The sequence below is a fragment of the Meleagris gallopavo genome, chromosome 2 (genome assembly GCF_000146605.3).
Source record: "Meleagris gallopavo isolate NT-WF06-2002-E0010 breed Aviagen turkey brand Nicholas breeding stock chromosome 2, Turkey_5.1, whole genome shotgun sequence".
In the NCBI taxonomy this organism is placed as follows: Eukaryota; Metazoa; Chordata; class Aves; order Galliformes; family Phasianidae; genus Meleagris; species Meleagris gallopavo.
In genome coordinates, this window is record NC_015012.2 from 97,547,596 (window position 1) to 97,554,042 (window position 6,447).

Consider the following 6,447-nt stretch of genomic DNA (forward strand, 5'->3'; position numbering starts at 1 on the left):
ACTTAAAAACATGTATTTAAAATGTTAATCATGATACTACTAAGAAACCCAATTCTTATGTTTTTAAGGATGTATTCTTAGAGATCATTAGTAAAAGTTTGTGCTATAATATGTTCCATGCTAATCCCAAATCATTTTGAAGCTGTGGTGTTTTGCCTCAGCAAACAGCCAAATGCCATCCAGCCTCTCATTCACCCCTCCTCAAAAGGACAAGGGGACAAAAGAGGATGAGAAAGTTTGGAGGATGAGAAAGTTTGGAGGATGAGAAAGTTTGGAGGATGAGGTAAACACAGGGAGATCTCTTACCAGCTACATTCACAGGCAAAACGGCTTGAGGAAAATTAATTTGTCAATTAAAAAAAAATTGGGTCATGTAAAACAAATATAAACATTTAAAATACACCTTTTCTTACTCCTCTCTCAGGCTGAGTTTCACTTGTTCCCTCCCAACTCTTCTGCTCTATCCCAAGCAGTCTTCTCATAAATTGTAATAAGAGAAGCCCAGATTTTTTACAGATACTAACAGGAAATCTTTGTAACAATGCAAAAGCTGATTGTATTGTAAAAAAGTCAGAAGCGAATTCTTACCTTTGTTTGGGTTCAGGCCAATCTTTCTCATCAGCTCTTGTATGTATCATATCTCCATTACTTACATGCTGGAATGAAATCAGAATCATTACAGACAATCTTTCATTTCATACTGGCAAAAGTTGTGATGTTTAAGTATATGGGCAAATGTTCTGTCTTATCTACTTGTACTGCATGTCTTGAAGTCACCCACCACTAGTGTTAGGATTATGGAAGATTCTCTTTTAAATTACAGAGGGAATTAGGAGTTTCCAGGGACTTAACTAATCCCATCTTCAAATGGGAATCTAAAACAGTTCATATGAACTGCATTTTGGGAGTGATCAAGTCAGATTCAGCTGTCAAAGCAAGGGCACCTAATGCTGTCTGAAATACCCTATCTGGCCTCCAACTGCTGTTCCACAAAGGCTTAGGCATCCTATGGGCTCATTCATATTAGCCCTGCACACATGGATGTCTTATATACACCTTGATGATTCAAAAATGCACCAACTGCATCCAGACTATGGTCAATGACTACAAAACTCCTTCACTTCAAGATGAAAGCACTAAAAAGCTCCAGTAACTCTACTGACCACATTTTTCTTGTCCATAATTGGAGTGTATAAAACCAGCATTCCATAGCTGCTTATAAGCCAACACCTCAATTTTGGCTTTCTAATACACAGTTGTATCTCACTCCTAAAATAAGTGACAGAAATTTACTTTTAAGTATATATACATATACACTAGATATTATATATATTTTATATATGTGTGTGTGTGTGTATATATATTAGAATATACTAGATATATTCTAGTATATATATTATATATATATATATATATATATATATATACTAGAAAATTAAGCAGCTACATGCTTGTAGTAACAGGAATATAATTGCCCACACTCTATGCTTTTTAGAACTGTAAATAAGGACAAATCTCCCAAAGTATTTCTATCTATGATTTGCTTGCTAGTCTGGTTCAGATACAATCCCCAGTGAGCAGTCTGAAAGGGGTTACCCAGAACTGAGGTCTGAAATATTTTATTAGTATGGATGAAGCCAGACTGTGCATCAAATGCAGAGAACATACTGGCAAAATTTTTGTTTTGAAAGGCATAGCCAGAATATGCCACAGTTAAGTAGCTCCAGATATCCCTAATGAAAAATCAATTTATAGTTTGCAAGTTAAATGTAGGAAAACATGAAATTGTCTTTCTGCATTACCCACACTTTCCTACAACCACACAGACGACAGCTCGGGTAACATCCACTTTTGAACACACAGAAACCATCCTTAGGTTATTCTGAATGCACATGTGCACCTTTCTCTATGCACAATATATATAATAAATTTGGTATGATTACGTCAGTTGACCAGAATCCATCTTACTCTGTCATTTCAGCTTTGTCCCACATTGAGGCATCCACTTACTACAGCTTTCTTTTGGGAAAAATAACCAAGGCATTTAAATCAGGCTTCATGGGATGAATAGATCTGTTGACTGTCGCTCCTGTCTTTTATATGTGCAGCAAAATGCTATCAACTTACTGATATCAAGTAATCTACTGAGTTTCCAGGGATTCTTTTCATGTTTCTTTTCTATATCTCAGTGCAAAGGAAATAATAAAGAAAGTAGCCAGTATTTCTGTGTGCTCAGGGTGTAATGAATTATTAAAATATATACACATATCCAGCAGAATATATATACAATAGTTTTTCTTAGTAAAATTGGCAAATACATGCTTATAGCCTTTATATAATATTCTGTCCTAATATCTCATATTTTGTAAATGGGTCTTTAGAAGCCTCCTGAGATATGCTGATGAAATATTGATTGTCCTTTTCTTTACTTTTGCCACTCCCCAGGCCCTCATTATCACCTGCAGTATTCCTGATTTATATTTTTCTTATTATTTTGACAAATTAAAAACACTTCATACTGGTAAATAACTAGTAACAAGGGAGAATTTCATACATGCATACATAAGGGGAAAAAAAAAAAAACAAGCACGCAGCAAATACATTTTATTGCTGCTGGGTGGGCTGAATTTTCAAGTTTTCGACATTAACCTCACCTTTGAATTCATGGCCTGAATCCAGAACACTTAGTTCTTAGTCATGCAGGCACATCATGGAATGTATAATTTTAAACTCATGAGAAATTGTAAGGAATTATGTTAATAATTCAAGATAGGTTGAAAGTTTATAGGATCTTTCACTGTTCTACTGTGAAACTCATCTAAAAGCTGCTTCTTTCAGTCATTCTAACTCTTATTTTGGTGAAGCTTTTCTTTCCAGCATATTCTGAGTATTTTCTAACCTAGTCAAAATTTCATCCAGAAATTGAGCTAGAAGTATATACTGAAATCCATAGAAGTTAATGTTTCAGGTTAAATCTGTGAAATTTTCTAGTACATGAAGTCTAACAGATAAATGTGCAGGAGAAGGAAAATTTACAAAATCAATTAAAAAATGGCGACAGGAAATTGTACCAATATGCACTGTAAGTTATGTCTACAAAACTGCTACTGTGTTATTATAAGAGCATGGCTCAGGAAAACTGGCACCAAATTTTGTTCTTAGAACTCAGAATCCAAAATGTTGACTGAAATAGACTACTGGTACCCCAGTTTAACTTCAGCCTTTAACTTAATTTAACAAATCCCTGTGGAGTGTTCTCTATCAGTATCTCTCATTATAAGGAGGTTCTGTTCCATTCCCCAAAAAAGGCATATCTAATCCAAACTCTAAAGAACATGAAAAAGAATGCCAAGTTTTGTGGAAAAAAAAAAAAAGCTGTATATTCAAATAACAATCATTTTGATGTTCTGATGTGATGATCACCTTTTTTTTTAATAAGACAATACAAAGGTGTCCTTGAAAATATAATGGCTGAAGTATTTTAAGAGTGTATATATTCTCAAAAAATGAAATACAAAATCAGTATCTAACAATATCAAACAAGAGCTGGTGCCTTTTTTAATACCATGAAGAGTGTGAATCTATGAATACTCCAAAATCTATCTATTCTAAATTTAAAAATGTATGTCTGTAAAGATGATATGGACATTTTTTTTAATGTTCCATGTCAACAGAAAAAAAAAAAAATCCCATTTTACAACTGCACGTCACATTTGCATTGCAAATTCCACTGTGTTGAAGCAAGAGGCAAACTAGCACTAGGTTGGTGACCCTTAGCATTTTCATTTAGTAAGTGAAAATAAAATATGCAGTGTACCTTAAAATGTTCTTTTAAATTATATCCCACAACACAGTCGTATGTATCACTGCAAACCCACAGTAAGGGAAACTTGTAAAATTGAGTGCTAATCCTTAGTATATACTGTAAATTCAGATTCTTTTTCATATCTATCTACAACAACGTTTCTGCAGTACAGCTGAAATAACTCCAAAAATGCATGATTTGACTAACAATCTACATCAAACCAACCAGCAACATTCGAAAAAGGGTTGTTTATGATACATTGGTTATAGCACAGTTCTAATTCTTGGTAATATGCTACTGGAGATTAATTAATGTGTAATTGTCTTGAACATTGTTTTATTTTGCTGGGTCAGCGAATAAAAGATTTTGCCAGTTCTTGCTAAAAGGTACTTTGGGCTTCATAACTTGAACAAAGTCATAGTGAACCCCCTATCTCACAGCTTAGTGAACCCCCTATCAACCAACTGCTTGCATTGGTCCTGATTCTTAATAGGAGGTCAATGCCATTCAATCTCTTCCATCTCTGCAACAAATTTTTTGAACTCAATTAAACTGGAATACCAGATAATTACTGAAAATACATTTCATTTTTAAAATTAATCTGAAGTCATTATAGAAATTATAGCCATGCAGATAAAGAATGTATCTTTTTTGGATATTTGAACTACTAGTGATGGTACTGAAGAGCTTTGACATTCAGTAAAGATTTGCATATACTTGTTTATCTAGTGCTTCTTTATGTCATTATTTTTATTACAAATACTCTCTTTTCTAGTGTTTTACTTGTTCTGGTTTTAAATGTCACAGCAGATGACTAGGGAGCCACCTGTTACTTGTTTGCACAGGCTAAGAAGTAAAGACTTGTTAACTATATCACTTCCTCATAATCATTTACAGTCTATTTACATCTACCTCAAATGAATCAATTTCCAGGTTTCTTTCTGAAGACAGCATTTCACCCAAACATTACTGGCAGCTGATGAATTAGGTTGCTTAAGAGGATAACATTCACAGATACTATAGAGATGGTAATGTCAAATTTAGTTTCTTTAAATCATTTTTATTCTTCAAAACTGATCTTTAAACTTTGCATGTATATAAGACATGCTTTTCTTCATGCCATTCTTTGTGGAATACATTACACACCCCTCTTGTAATAATAAAAAACACTCCTGTGACAGACTATGGAGTCAATTAATTTTCCACAGTGGCCCACAGGGGTTTGAAAAATATTGGAATGGTATCTCATACAATTACGGGAGACCTAGATGAGATTTAAGAATCATCAATAATTCCTGCACAGATAAATTGGACTATGGCACACTGAACATAAAAAGTCCCAGCATTGAGAATTTTAGGGATAAATTCATTAGTGTAGATCTCTACAATCACAACAAGGAACTTGTCAGTTTAAAACTATTTAACATACTTCTTTAGGATAAGATTCCAAAACACATATACTTAAAATAAAACATGTACACCTGCTTTCAAAAACTCTGAACAAAAGTTTGCCATCCCAGTCATGGAGTACAATTTGTCGCTGTTGTTGGACCTGAAATCCCAGTGTAAAAACAGAGATTTTTAACAATATATAACATATTTTGAACTGTGAAATTAAATCTCAATTTTTCTATCATTTATTCTAATGAAAAATAATTAGAATACATTAGAGTTAGAAAAGTGAATATAACAATTTGGCTACAGATTTATTGAACAATACCATGATCTGTTTAAGGTAGCAGGTATTCAGGGGCCTAGAGGTGTCCAGATGCCTGAAATTTTGCATCAAGTACAGTTTCAGATGTCTGAATTCATTTTTTTTGACTAGTCAGTGGGTCTTTCTGAGGTCTCTTTCCATTGCTATTAGACCATTGGGATGCAGTCCCAGATGATACTGCACATTTTTGCCTGGGCAAAAAAAAAGTTGAACCTCAGAAGTCTGTAACTGTATGACTGGAAAATCCTAATTCTCCGTCAATTGTACTAGGAAGAGATATCTATGCATTTCTCACCTATTTCTTTGTGTAATAAGAGTACTTATTAAGAAGAATAAAAACACAGGAATAAAAATCTACTACTCTATTATACTTTAATAAAATACATATTTTTTCTTGTAAATGTTAAAGGAAAGATAAGAAAGGGTTAATCAAGATGAGAGTCAGTGATCTTATTGCTTTAAGAACAGCATAGTATGAAGTATTTTTTTTAAAAAAAGCAAAATACGGAAAAGAAAAAGGTCAGCTAAGAAGCTTAACAAGTACTATAGAAAATTAAAAATATCTTTTTAGAAACAGAAGAAATCACACTGTTTCTATTATTTATACTATGTATTTTTATAAGACAATGATGAAAATTCACATGCTGTTTTAAAGCATCACAAAAGGACTACTGATAATGAAAAATACTAAAATCCATCCTGATCTCTAATTCAGCTTTCAATCTCTAAATTTTACGTAAACTCCTTAACTTAGGATGATCATTTTAGTTTAGGTTTTTTTTTTTTGCTTTGTTTTTGTTTTTGTTTTTGTTTTTTGTGTTTGTGTGACAAAATGAGATAACTAGATGTCATTCTTGAAGCTGCGTGTCTCAAACAATGTTCAACAAATATTGGTTTCTGATTTTCCCATAAAATGTTATTTCAG